At 38.6% G+C, this 15,377-nt stretch overlaps 1 long non-coding RNA gene across 2 annotated transcripts; it reads right to left on the reverse strand.

Moving 5' to 3' along the window:
• Positions 1–2,312: 2,312 nt before the first annotated feature.
• Positions 2,313–14,962, reverse strand: LOC122838696. 2 transcript variants are annotated; one of them, XR_006371937.1, is made up of 6 exons: positions 14,829–14,962; positions 12,504–12,556; positions 12,269–12,387; positions 10,781–10,883; positions 3,013–3,122; positions 2,313–2,720 (listed from the first exon to the last, which is right to left on the reverse strand). It is a non-coding gene; the product is annotated as an uncharacterized LOC122838696 (long non-coding RNA). The 2 variants fall into 2 exon arrangements; XR_006371936.1 differs by lacking the exon at positions 3,013–3,122.
• Positions 14,963–15,377: the final 415 nt, after the last annotated feature.

Here is a 15,377-nt window from a genome sequence, read left to right on the forward strand (position 1 = left end):
GAAAAAGAAGAAGGTGAGGAGCATCCAAAAGAACTGTTGAGGGGGCGCAGTTTGCACTGACAGCATGGGAGAGAGAATGAAGCTGACAGATATAGTGTCCTCTCACAATCTAAAAACATGATGTCCTCCCCAGGTGATGGGTTCAAGAGAGAAAAGTTGTGAGGATACAAATCGAAAAAATTGAAGCACATCAAAAACATAAACAGAAAAAAGTACTTCTTTTAGCCACTGACTTAGATAACTGTTGTGACCTGCAGCATTTGTCTCAAAAGGTAGCCTTGCAATAATGACTTTCACTCACAAGCATAATTGTTTGGACATATTGGCACTTTTGTGCTGCAACTACAACTCCAGGAAAATATTGAAATATTTATTTCTATCAGAAATTGAATAATGAAAACAGAACTCAGACAGCAGGCTGAAAATACCAGTAATGAACTGGTGAAAGAGACCCACCTAACCTCGGTTGTTTTTCTGCAGCTATCAAATGTCATGCATCATTGGAAGGGCAACTGAGACTGACAAAGGAAGCTGCACAGGATTTTGAACATGAGCCTTAAATTCCATCAAGTGGTGGAAATCACAAGAGGCAAAACTGGCTAGAAAATATCTGCATACATGCTTTAGGTAGCCTATGAGAGAGAGCATTTAGCATTGTATGAAATGAGGGACCATTGTATTTTCCATATACGATATACATTCACATATGCATGTACTCTCTCACAGTACATACATAAGTGAATGTACTACATTTACATATGCATATCGTCTGCAGAGCTAATTATTGAGTTGTTATAATACAAGTCAACATGCAGGTACATCTTAGAGCCTCGAAGGCCAGTGTCCTACAACTTTTAAATGTGTCCCTGGTACCTGGTTCAGGTCAGTGCATCTGAATTGAATGACTGAATTACCTCTTCAGTATGCAGCCAAGTTTTTCAGAGTCCAACTAAAACATGTTTAATTGAATCAGGGGTATGTTACACCTAAAAGCTGCAACCCTCGAGGCCTGGATATGAGGATCCCAGGCTTAGAGACCGCAAGAATAATATGTTTTTTCTAGTTAATTTCTATCCCTTACACACATTCAAGAACTTCATAAATATGATTTAGCATAAATTATACGTTCTGGATGCAACTGGTAAATGCCCTGTACTTAATCTGTGCTTTATCAAGTCCAGAGGATCCTAAAGAGCTTTACACTATGTAATTTGTCTAATCACTTTCAGGACTCCCTTTATTAGTCATGTCATAGATTAAATGAAGTGCTGAACAATTTCTCAAACATCTGGTCGATATCTATGATAGCATCACATAGTTGCAGCTAAATTATTGGTTAAACATCCCTGATGGTGATTCACTTGTTTCAGCACATTACAAAGGATCTTTATTGTATTTCCTGAGTGTTGACTTTGTGACATGGTGCATTATCCTGTTACAGGTAGCATCAGAGGAAAGGTACACTGTGGTCATAACAGGGTGGAGATATTCAGGAATATACTGATGTTTAAATGATGAACAGTTGGTGCCCAAAGTGAGTCAAAAACAAATCATTTTCTTGGTTAGATAACTACCACCAGCCTGAATTGTTAATACAAGGCAGGATGGATTAATTCTTTCATGACCACCAGATTCATACTGTTCCAGCTAAAATAGAAACATATTGGACCAGTTTCTTTTTTTTCTTCTAATCCGGTTTCCAATTTTGTTGAGCATGTGTAAACTGAAGTTTCCTTTTAATGTTCTTAGCAGATAGGAGTGTCACCCACTGTGGTCTTCTGGTGCTCTAGCTCATCTACTTTAAAAGTTGACAATTAGAGATTATATTTTGCCTATGTTGGTTGTTAAGCTATGCCTGTTAAGCTATGCCAGCCTTTCTGTCATTCTTTGATTCCGCTACCTATTTTCCTCAAACTTTTAACATCAACATGGTATTTGGAAATAACAGCTGGTCCTCATGGGATATTTTAAACATTTTGGACCTTTCTCTGTAAAAAGTAAGATAGATGGCTTTGTCTCAAAATCAAACTAGATCAGCAGTTTCTAAACAACTTTGCAACAACGACAATCACTTAAGTCCCCTTTCTATTCACTTGGCTTATTCAATATATGTACTTTTAGGCAATTGAACAGGTGTGTTTAGTAAAACGAATGTTAAGATCATAATGATAAAATATTTTCATCATTATATCTTCCAAGAGAGTCAGTGTTTCTCTTGGAATCTGAAGTCACTTTGCAAATTTCTAAATGAGTTTGAAATGCAGAAATAAAGTATATGATTGCTTTATTTTTACATAGGGAACAGACAGGAAGATGGGAAGTACTCTAGGTAAAAAGAAGAAAATGCCTTTCATAATCCATATTTATAGACTGAATTTCCCCTCTAAAGTCTAACAAGATTCAAGTGGTTTGACAGTTTATACAGTGGACCTTATGTCATTTCCGTTTGCTATACCAAGACAGAGCAAATGCAGAGCAAATAAAAATCAAAGTCTTTCAATTGATATGCATTGGATGTTTCCTCACTATTCTGATAGAGATGCCTCTCCAAACAGTGTCTTGAAGATAACTGGCAGGCTTGGCCGTGTTTGCTGGAGTGGTGAAACAGCAGCAAAGGACGGAGGGTCACCATATTGATATGAGACTTGACGAGTCTTGTTCGTGCCACTGCTTTCCAGGCCCAAGACAATGCAAATCCACATAGAGAGAGAGAGAGGTAGCTACAGAGAAAGTGGGAGGAAAAGAAAGGAAAAAAAATTAGAGAGATGAGAGAGATGTTGGCTCATGTGTTAGCTGCTAATGGACTGTGATGGTTGTGTATGCGGGTGCGTGGGTGGGCGCACGTGTGCTAGCACAAACGACGAGGACCGGGTCCAGGACTGATGAGATGCTTCAGGGATAATGCCAAGCGTGGAGTTGATATGTGATTTGGGAGAAAGCTTTATGCAATTTTTTACTCATTATTCTTAATCACATACTTCAGCATTTTCTTCACACTCCCCTTCCTCTCACCACAACTGCCGCCCCACATCGCTCCCATTCTTTCTGCCGCCTTCTCATATCCTTAGTCTGGAGGCTGACAGTGACAAATAGAGGAACACCGCAGCAGTATCCCCCAACGTCTGGAGGGACAAATTATTACAGGTTATTTTCCTCCTCTTTTCAAAAGCTATGGTTATTCATGAAGGACTGCACAATATCCAGTCTTTCATTCTAAAACACTTCATGTCAGTTTATGGATATATTGTTACTTCGCACTCACTGCTTAATATTTCCATGCAAACCACTAATTTATATTTTGTAAGTAGATTTGTATTAAGCCAGATTAATACAAACCTTGTATTAGATTTGTATTAATTTAACCAATATAGTGTTAAATTTGCTGCGAACTCACACTAATGTGAAACATAGAGGATTCACTTCATAACAGACAAGACCAACAGCCCTGAGGGTACTTTTTTCTTAATCAGAAAATACTGAAAACATTCACACACAAAATCTGCAGACTTTCCTAACACTATCCCAACTGAACATCTGCTTCAAAAAATGGATGCTACAATCAATTTAGATTCTTTTATATTCATCTGCCATCATTTGACAACACATGCTGCAGAAAAGTGTTTGAAATGATCAAACTCTTAAGGTTAATTTTTTTCCTCAGAATTATGAGTCTGTGATTATAATTATTCGGTGTTGAATTATGCTCTCTGCATTCTAGTTGCTGTAATAATCAGTGCTATGAAAAAATAACTTTCAAGGAGGCAGGGGGGGTTATTCAGCTATTCACAATAGACTTCTCAGAGGGCTAGTGGGGGGTAAAGGACAAGACTTTATTTCTAGGTGTAGGTCCCTGGCTGGGAATAACTCATAAACATGTCATCTCTTCTTCAGGGAAAGAGCCGGGCAGCTGAGATGCCGCGCCAGACAGGGAACTAGTGGACTGCATAATTTCCTTCGCTGCAACTGACACCTTTTCCATATGTAGGCTCTAGACTGGGCTTAACTGTGATGGCTATGCATCATTATGCCTTGGAAATGGAGGGTGCAAAAGTGCACTTGCAGTGACTGGCTTACATTTGACAGTTGGCCTTGTACAACATTAGTCACATCAATTCAAATCCCTTCTCTCGACAGAGCTGCAGATCAAGTGCCAAAGACTTCAGTAACCCAGGGAAATAATTCATGAGTCAAAGACTTCTTTGATTTTTAAACACTGCTTTACAGCTGCTCATGTGAGGTATTGCCTTGTCAGAACCATTTTATTGGCAAAATAGAATCACCACCTAATACTTATATGAATCAAGTTTATGTTTGCATCTGAGAGTATGCAGACTTGATTGTTCGGATGCGTTTAATGGAATGACGAAAAGGTCATTACATGTTGAAAATGTAAAGCATGTGTATATGTTCAATCTTTATAGGGGCGTTTATCTCAACAGCATCTCTACAACTACAATCTGGATCTCTTTCACCAAAATACCTATCATTGTGTTGTACAGTTTAAGAACTGTGTGACGCGAATTGCTCTAATTGATCAATGTCTGACTTATATGTCCAAATTAAATTTTAATATAAGTGAAAAATTGTGTCTGTTTGGGTTTATGTTTCAGGGGTTCTGTGAGATTTTGTATGTTAGAAATCACATTTTACAATGTTTTTTTTTTTGCCTGTTTTTCTGTATTAATATGTTTTAAGCATTTCTTGTGACTCTGAAGACAATAAGGCCTGTGAGGCAATATGACTCCTTCTGCTCGTAGAATTTGAAAGTAACATTTTCTTTTATTAATGTTAGATCAAAATGTAGGTTCATTAGAAATCAAATATAGAAATGCAATTTATGTTTTTATGGTGTGCTTCCAAGAAAGCAAAGAAGAGCTACAGAATCTTCAAAATGTGGATGTCTTTGTGACAAATTTCTGTGAAACGTCTGATGGAGGCTGCTGCACACAACACAAAAACAAAAAAAATAAAGCAAAAACAAAAACAAGCCATCACCCTCTAAGTAGTTCCTGTCATCATTTTTTTTCGCCATTTTCACCAGCAGTAACACTTCACACAAATCACTTGTTCATCAGGTGATTTGTGTGAAGTATGTTATACTTAATTTGTCATATTTCCTGGAGTTAGCTCACCCATTCATTGATCTGCGTTTAGCAAGTAGTAGGACCCAAACTTATCTACAGTGATGTTAAAATGACAGGAAATCTTAAAACGCCTAAATTGTCTCCTTTAGCCAAAATCTCACTTCATATCTACAATAACACATCACACTGTACCACAGAATCAAATTAAATAAACCAGATCTTTTAACATGTAACTAAAAGCACAGAATTGTGTCCGATAATAGCTAAAAAAATGAGTGAATTAAAAGAAAGGTTCACAGAGCCTAAATGCGCCTTTGTTGAAGCAGAAAATATATAAACGGGTGATACAAGTACAAGAAAACTTAAATAATAGGTAAAAGCAGAGTTAAGCATTGACGAAACATCATGTTGAGTGTCGAAGTAGTTGGACCAAAATGCAAGTGGAATCCAAAATTAATGATGAAAAGAATTGAAAAAAATTCTTATAAAAAACTGGGGGAAATACATGGAGAGCCAAGTAAACAACGGTGCTCGGGTAACAGGAAGCAAACAGAGTCTAAAGGTGTAACAAGAGGACCCAGTGAGAAGTGAGGGGGGAGAAGCATTTAAGTACTAGGAGAGTGAATGCTGGAACAATGGGCCAGGACTGATTACTAATTGAGCACAGCTGTGAGAGGAGACTAGAAAGCTGGCTTAGGCTGAGAAATGGCAAAGGGGAACAAGGAGAAGTAAACACAAACAAGGGAAGTGGGATATCAAACCTAACCAAGACAAAAAAACAAACAAAAACAAGTACAAGAAATAAAAAATAATAAAACACATTCAAACTATAATATCAGGATCCTTGGAAGCCAGCAACCAAGAAACCTATGACTACAGAGCAGAAACCTTGGATGTCGGTGATCAAGCAGACTTTGGAGACTGACAACAAAGGAGCAGGAACCTAGAAGTCTGTAACAAAATAGACTTCTAGGACACTCTGATGTTGGTGACAAAGATTGGAGAAGAACCAGGAACCTAGGAGTCCAACAACCAAGCAGAAGGAATATTGGAGGCTGGCAACCAAGGAGAAGGAATATTGGAGGCTGGAAACCAAGGAGAAGGAACTTTGGAGCCTGGTGACAAAGGAAGAAACAAGAACTTTGGAAGCCATCGATGGTGACATAAAAAACATGGACACCAGCAACAGTGGCGGAGAATGCTGGAGGAATGATGGTGATGTAGCGGTTCAGATGACCATCTCAAATGACCTGGAGAACTCTAGGTAATCAGCAGTACAGAGTGTCCAGCTGTAAGAGCAGCTGATGGTCTGTAGGCCAGCGACGTCAATGACCCAAATGGTCTAAAGTAGAGGTGCCCAAAGTCGGTCCTCGAGGGCCAGCATCATGCACATTTTAGTTCTCTCCCTGAAAGTGCCAACAACCTTTTCAGCATGTCAATGTTCTTCTTAGGCCTCTAATGAGCCATCACTTGATACAGGTGTGTTAAACCAGGGAGAGAACTAAAACATGCAGGATGCCGGCCCTCGAGGACCGACTTTGGGCACCCCTGGTCTGAGAAATTTGGAGTCTGCAGTTCTGTGACTAAAGAGAAGCTAGGAGCCTGCAGGTCTGTGGTGACAAAGGAATTTAGGCCCTGCAGATGTGCAGAAACAGAGAAGGTTGAAGACTGTTAGATCTGGGGAGCAGCAGAATATTTTAAGTCGGTGGGTGAGGGACTATGTTGGAAGTTGGCAGCTGAAGGACACTGCCAAATTTGAGCCAGGAGCTAAGGAACACCTACGACGAAGGTTGTGAGCTGGGAAAAACTGATGGCGAGGCTCAGGAGCTGTGGAAAATAACCCACAACAGAGTTCAGGCAAAGATGACCCTTGACGGAGCTCCAGTTTTGGGGATGATGACTCACAAAGGAGCTCTAGATCTAGGGCCCACATAGAAGCTCGAAAGACCATATAAGCTTGGGGGCCGCAGGTAGAAGTTCTGGGAACAAGGAAGACCCACGGAGGACATCTGGAAACTGGAAACCACAAGGAGGCTCTGGCACTGGGGACCCAGGAAAGGAACAAGGAGTCATCCCACCGGAGAAGTTGTGAAGGCATTAGAAAAGTTGTGGAGGCACCAACCCATCTTGTCAGGACAGGGAAATGATAATAGTAACTTCTATCACCATAGTCACTATCATAACAAAGGTATCAGGTGGTAATAACCTCCAAACCCTTCTCTCCATTCTATTTCCTCCAGCAGCAGAATTTCCAGCAAGCGGTTTCCAGAGGTAATAATGAAATGAAGTTTTAATAAAGAGACCAAAAAAACATCTTAGAAAATATTGTGAGAAATACACATGGAACCAGCAAAGATTGAGTAACAGGAAGCAAACAGAGTAACAGGGTATATCGGGAGGAACCAGCAAGAATTAAGAGGAGGAGAGGTGCTTAAATGCTGGGAGAGTGAATGCTAGAACAATGGACCATGACTGATTACTAGTTGAGCATAGCTGTGAGGGGAGGCCAGAAAGCAGGCTAAGGAAGAGAGAGAAAAGAAAGACACAGGGGAGCTAGGAGAAGTAAGCATAAAGAGGGGGACTAGGAAATCAAATCTAACAAAGACAAAAAACAACTAAGTACAAGAAATAAATAATTATAATCTAACTAAAATAACTATCTGCCTAAACAGTAAATGGCCTGTACTTGTACAGCTCTTTATCAGTTCCACAGGACCCCAAAGCACTACACACTACATTAAGTCATTCACATAAACATTCACACACTGATGGTGGCACAGATGGTATCTATAGCTGCCATACACCAGCACTACCAGGCCCTCTGACAATCACCAGCAGGTAATGTGGGTGAAGTGTCTTGCAAAAGGACACAACAGCAAAGGCAGAAGGAGCGGGGATCGAACCAGCAATCCACCAATTGTGGGACAAACCTTTTGTGTAAATTTGTTTAGCTCAGCAATTTTTTACCAAAAATCGTCTCAGTGCTGGTCTCCTTTGGTAGAACGGTGCATAAGCAGCTGACGTTTCCTACTGGTTGCAGCAGTAGAGCTTGGTACAACTTTCTCACTGTCCTGCATCTGGGTATAAAACCATCTCAGTCACACACACAACTCCAACCGGTGGGGAGTCAGGAGTTGGAATAGTGAGTCAAGAATGACCACAGCGAGCAATGATCGATAATGTATCCCAGGTTTGCCAATATAAGATTTCTTTCCAATATAGACACAGGGTGGAATGGGTCTCCTCTCTACTAACTAATAGTAATGGTATATTGCACTTACGACTGTGTCAAACTGACTGAAGTGTTTAGGAAGTGGAAGAAGCTCATGGCAGTATGCTTTTGATGAGGGAATAACAATATGACATGATATATAGCACACAAAAAATTTTAGTTTATATAATACTGTCACCACTCCACTAAGTAGGAGAAGCACATCCACCTCTTAAATGTGGCATCTCTCAGAAGTGACATCTGCTCTATACTTACAGTTTAGGTGCTACAGTAACATTTCTGACAGAGTCCCGTTGGCATTAAAACGAAGTGCAGCACAAAGAATGTCCTCATGTTATACGAGTGATGTGCTGACTGAAATTTCATTGAGATAAACTGACTGTGGCAAAACAAATGGTAACGCTCAAAAATATATTAGTCTGTGAATGATAAAACATCTAATCGTAGTGTGATCGCCTTCTGCTGACAGAGATTTCTGCGTTCTCCTACATCTACAGGACATGCAAAGACTGACACTTTTCTTGTGCCAGGTCGCAGATAAAAAGTAGAACTAAGTCAGGATTTATTCAAACAGTCCTGCTACAGAAGAGGGTTGGTTCAGAGTAAGTTGCAGTCGCAAGTTGACTCCAGATAATGGCTATCTGGTTTTCTCAAAACAAAAATCCAGGATATGGTCATAGTTATCCCAGAACTTATTCAGGATTTTTACTTATCAACCTTTCCAGGTAAGTGAATTAGTGAATTAATGAAAAGCCAGCATAAAAATTCACTCACAAGGAAAGTACTGTTAAAGTATACAACTCATTGCACTGTCTTAAGCAAATACAGCTGCAGAGCAATGTTTTAGCATTACTATTTTCATACACTGTTTTGTATTTTATTGTTAAATAATTAAACAAAGTGAGTTGGCCCATATAATTGATCAAAGGCCTCTTAATTTTCTGCTTTAATTACTGCTGAGCTAATGAAATGGTCCATCACTCTCCTCATAAACCAATAAACATCAGGGCAAACAAAGCTATCCTTCAGATAGAGGGAAGATTATGCAAAAAAAGAAATGTTTTCACAGAACCCCATGGTCCTCTAGATTTTGTTTTCTCCAGTTGCCCAGTGTTTACCATCACTAAGATGTTTTATTTATTAGTTTTGTCATAAAGTTCTGTTTCACATGAATTTGGCTGCTCATGCATGGAGTATGAGTGTCAAAATTAGCATCTCATTACTTGCAATAATTAGGCCAATGAAGACCAGATGTTTAGTATGTGATCTATGTGTATGGGATATCTGGGCGTAGTGTTTTCTTATAATAATAATCAACACTATATAATGATATATTGTTGCAATTCATGCAAGCAGTAAAACATTAACACAATTGAACCTCTTATTTTGTATGTGCAGGGTAAAATGTGTGGTGCAAATGAAGTCTTATATCAGGGATCCATAATCTAATTTTGCTTGTCAGAGAGAGGAAAAACAAAATCTCTTGGATATGTAAGCACATGATGATGATGGCCGTGGCTGCTGGTGATGGGGATTGTGGAATGAGTTGTTGTTGGGTTTTTTTTTTTAACTGCAACTTGCTGTGAGGCACTGAGGATATTTTCTGAAGAAAATTCTGCATGAATTTTACACAAGGATCTTGTTTTTTCCATCAGGATATTGTGACCGCAAGTGAGGGTAGGGGCATAGACGAGCTGGTACCAGTGCAGGGCTAGTGGCCGGTGGTTTAGCCCTAACCTCTCCTGCATCAAGAGCTTCATTTTGTGATTCAGGTAATTTTGCAACATAACAGATGGCAGTGCAGATTGTTGATTGCAAGATTGGCAAAATTATGAAGACCACCTTGTGCCACCTGGCACCTGGTGGTCTTTATTCATTTAAAAAAAAAAGGTCTACTAGGTATTCCGTTTGAGAAAAGGAAAAGAATGTTTAGGTTTAGTGGACGTGAAAATCTGCTAAATCCAACACATTACTTTACATTAGAGTGAGATTTTAGTTAATATGATTCACAATGTCATTTGGAAACAATCAAAGTAAACAATTATAAATTGTCTATATATTTATATTAGCTTTTTTTATGGAGAATAACATCATGCAAACACATATGTGCATACATTAACATGAAACAAAAATGTAATTTTTATGACATCAAAAACATGCTACTTGTGCTTTTAATAAAATAGCCATATGTTGAGAGTTGCCATACTCTTTCAATTAATAGTGGTTTGCTTATTTGGGTTATGGTAATGTTGCCACTTTATCTTTTTGTACCATTTGCAGTGCATACCAAATTTGAGGATACAGGAAATTTTTAGCTGTCCACTGCCACCGTCAGAGCTGGGAAGTAGACTACTTAAAAACATAGGGGGAGGGCTGAACAGAGGGGGCAACATCAGGAAAGGGGTAAAATATGGTAGTTTCCGAGCCAAAAAGGGGAGACTTGACAGCTATTGTTCATACCCACCAGTCAATGTGGCTCTTCAGGTCCTCCACAATGGGACATCATATCTTTGGCCAAAAATGTGACGTGCCATGGGAAATCCAGGAACAAGTAGCCAGAGTGTAATCTGTAAAAAAAAGATAAAGAAAAAAAAATCTGTTTTCAACTAAACGTTTTGCAAAATATAGTGAAGTAATGAAGAACCCAGTAAGAACCCTCTGAAACTGCTTTAAATAACAGAGGTTTTAAGAAGGTAAACTTTGTGTTTGAAAACCCACTAGGACTACTTATATGATCGCAGGCATTTTTGTCTGCAGGACTACTTATTAATTTCTCATGGGGCAAGTTTCACAACTTATTGTTCCTAGAACACTGTTACGATACATAGCATACCACTGACAACAGATCTGGGTCTGCCCAGCGCTGCAGTGCTGCGGCTGTAATGAGTGCAATATGATGATGACCTGGAGGGTGAGCAGTGGTGTGTACCGTGCTAACTGTAGTAGCTGTAACACCTAAAAAAATGAATTATTCACATAGGCTTTCTTTGGACTGGAAGAAAACACCATTTATCATGTTGTATTTATTAATATCTTCCACTTATCCCGAGTTGTATTGGAGACAGAGAGGCTCAGACTTCTCTCTCACTAGCAAGTTGGGCCAGCTTCTCCGGGGGAATCCCAAGGCGTTTCCCGGCCAGTCGAGAAACATAGTCCCTCCAGCATGTATTTAGGCAAGGTTTAATTCCACTGAAGTTCAGGATTCACATATGTCTCTGTGCTAAAGGCTCATAAGACAGAAGCTCACAGCTTTATTAGAAAATGAAACAAGTGCTGAAAACTTCTAAACATATACTTTTTAACTAAATAAACCAGACTAAAGCTCACCTTTGTCTGCAAACTTTTTGAGTCATACCTGTTGACAGTCAATGTTGAGGGGTGAGATTATTATGTAATGGAAACAAACAATCTTTGCTAAACACCCCCAGGTAGCTGATCAGGTTTCAGGACAATTCTTTTGAAAATCTGAGGGCTGTTTTCTCGCTGATCTTGTGTGCAGACTGCCAATATTCAAATAGCCTTCTGCTCTCAACACCAGTGGGTTTTGTCAGGGCTAGTAACAAATGTTAAACAAATGTTCTCCTATTTATTCAACTGTGAAACGTAAACAGTTTATGCAGCAGGGAGTCCTAAAAAATGACAAAAATGCTTTGTTTCGTAAATGTTATTGATTTAGACAAAATTTATTTATGAGGCATATGGGTACAACCTGCACTTTCGAGTACAAGGGGGGACTCCTGTACAGTTTGTACCCTTTTTAACAACTGACATTTTAAACTCTAGAATAAAAGTTTTCTGCTTGTAAGGTATGTGGTTTCATGATGCGATAAATAATTGGTATGGCATTGTGACCAACCTCTTGTTGGTCACAACACCTCTCTCCCTCTGTCCCTGGCGACCTGCCACACTTTCAGTCACCTTTTAGACATGCCTGCTCTTCCCCTGAACTCACCTGATTTGTCTGTTCAAGTTGGTTCCTTTCATGTTTGAAAAGATGGCCGTTTCCCTCAAGGCCACATACAGCAACAATTGCTGCCACCATTCCGCCAACATTGCTGACCCTTGCAGGAACTATTAAAATAAAACCAGAGGCTGTGTGATCCTTTGCCTGTTATTAATAGCATCAATGTGTCACTGGGTGGCAAAGTCACCATGGACCATTAAAAATAAAACAAAATAAAAGATACCTCCGCTTCTGCACCAGCCTCTCCGACGTGGCAAGCCGGAAGTCCTGGAAAGTCTGTGACGTCAACGAGTTGGACATTTGCTTGTAAGTCTTAGAATAAAACTAAATATAATATTACTAAAAATAATCATTCGTGCTCCATAATGAAACTAATAATGTTATAATTGTCCAGTGCGGATGATGGAAAAAAGAAATGGATTTCTCATTCTGCTTTGAGTGACACTTTCATCACGTGAACTGTAAGTCTATTAATTTTTTTTTTTCATGATATTCGTAATTGTAAGCATATGGGGCTCATGCATTTTTTCTGTTTAGTCACAGCTCTTACTGTAGGGCAGATTTTGAAATTTAAAAGAAACAAACAACGTAGTTATTTCAGTTAATTTGGACTATCAATACTTTTACATTTGATTTTTGTAGTAAAGTGAACTGAGTCACAAAACAGTGGCTATTGTAAATTTAAAAAATCTAATCTTGTCTGCAAAGAGCGCTTTATACATGTTAAACAAAGTCAGTGGATCTTACTTGCATTTGGGATTTACTAATTGAGTGACCTAAAGCGTAATACGCTATGGTCTGCATACTATCCTAAAACAACAAAGTGACCTGCGCTCATTCAGATGCTGTTCAGACTTCAAAAGTTGTCATGTCGCCTTCATTAAGCCATGCACATTTTCCATCAGTTGACACTGAACTTGACAGATGAGGATGAAATGAAGTGTATCAAATGCAGTTAAAGTGATCTCATTCAAAATGCATTTCCCCAATAGGATTTATTTTAGCAATATATCAAATCTAATTCTGCCGCTTTTCATTTGGTTATGTTGCATATAATATCATGTACCAGTGACAACGGCGGCCAAACATAGTGAAATTAATGATTAATGATTGGGCTATAATTGCTTTCTTGAATTTGATTAAAAATAGTGTGCATTTTTAAAAATAAGAATAAAAAATAACCTTTCCACTTTTAGACCGTCCTTTATGTTGAGTTTTATATCTGCTCTGCAAGTGAAATGACATTTTGCTGAAGAGGACTTTGTTGTTTGTATAGATTTATTTTTTTACTCTGAATACAGTACATTGAAAATGTAGTCATACCCCTTTATTTTTTCACATTACAAACACAAGCGGCAATGCATATTATTGGGATTGTATGCATCTAAATCTTATCCAACAAGAATAGCATGCAGTTATTTTGAGATCCTATACTGTGTACCCAATTAGCATGAGCAGTATAGGAAACTGCCTTTGAAGTTACTGAATTAGTACATAGTCCACCAATAGAGCAGACGTTTAAAGCAGGGTTACAAAAACAATATTCCATTCTCATTTAGCCACTTTCAAAACATTCTACAGAGTATCTGTAGAAACCCACTGCTTAGCTGGGAGAATTTGTTGATTTGGGACAACTGAAACTAATGGATAACTTAGTTTTAGTTGTCCCTTAAAACTAGATTTGTACAAAAGGTCCTGGGCAGATGAGATCCAAATGTAACTTTTTGTGCAACATCTCTGGAGAAAAAATGTACATAGCGTAAACACACCATCTTTCCTGGAGCATGGATATTATCATGTGATGGGGACGTTTTCCTTCTGCAGGGTTTGGGAAACTAATCAGAGGTGGTTGGAGGAATAATGAAGCTAAAAAAAGACTTCATACAAGGGTTGAAGCACACATTCCAGCAGGCCCAACGTATAGTGAGGTGGTTTGTTTTAAAGCATATTCATACATTAAAATTGCCACGTAAAATGTCTGACTTTTACATGGCAGACATAAGTCAGACAATGTGAAAAAAATGTAAAAACTTACATTTGGAATGGAACCATTTTTTCAGTATAAATTCCATTCAAGCTTTGCATCCAGTTATGAAAAGAACATTATGCCACCAATCTGGCATTGGTGATCTCACCACCATTGGTGGAGAGAGCAAATATACTTTCCATTAAATCTAGCAGAGTTTAAATTATTTTTCGAAGCGGAATGGAGAAATGTTTCAGCGTTTACATCTCCAAAGCTATGGAGACATACACCAAATGACTTGCCTTTTTAAGTGCAGCAAAATGCGATTCTCCAAAGTAGCTACTAACTCAAAATTTGAATGCAAATGCACTTTAAAATATTCAGTTTTTTTGTTTTTTTATCTATAAATCTCTTTGACAACAACGTATCCTGCTACTTCTACTGCACAGATAAAATTTCAATGAAATATATCCAAATGTATTCTTTGTAAGTCACGAGCTGGGACTTAATCATGGAGTCCGTGTCAGCATGCGAGCACGCCCGCACACCCATACATACAAACACGCACAATCGCTAACTTACTTTTTGTTGCAGCTTAAACTGACGCGGTTTATCGTGGGTGCACACGCAGTGTTCCTGCTTCAGTTAAACATTCATCATAACCTGTCATTTTCAGCTTCAAACATTTCCCCGGTTCTATTTTCAAGCAGGGTTGTTTCCGGATTGTATCGTCCCGGGAGGGAGTCACATGATGACGCATGATGTCAGTATTTTTTGTTTACAAATGTATTTATTTATTTTTCTATAATAAATAATAATAATAATAATAATAATAATAATAATAATAATAATAATAATAATAATAATAATAATAATAATAATAATATTGTTATTTAGTATACTTTAAGAGTTTATTTGAATTAGAAGCAATTGCTTGGTTTCTGGGGGGGGTTGTTTTTTTTTGTGCTTGTTTGGACTTTCTGTGGGTGGAGCCTGTGGCTTTAAAATCAAGGCTCTGCTCCACAGGGAGGCAGTGGCTAGAGTCTGAGAAGTCACACTGAAGGTGATGGACTCTGACATTGAAGGTACTGTGCTGATTGTCTGATTTTAACCTGTCTTGGATGTCTTTTG

The sequence above is a fragment of the Gambusia affinis genome, linkage group LG10, assembly GCF_019740435.1.
Source record: "Gambusia affinis linkage group LG10, SWU_Gaff_1.0, whole genome shotgun sequence".
Lineage (NCBI taxonomy): Eukaryota > Metazoa > Chordata > Actinopteri > Cyprinodontiformes > Poeciliidae > Gambusia > Gambusia affinis.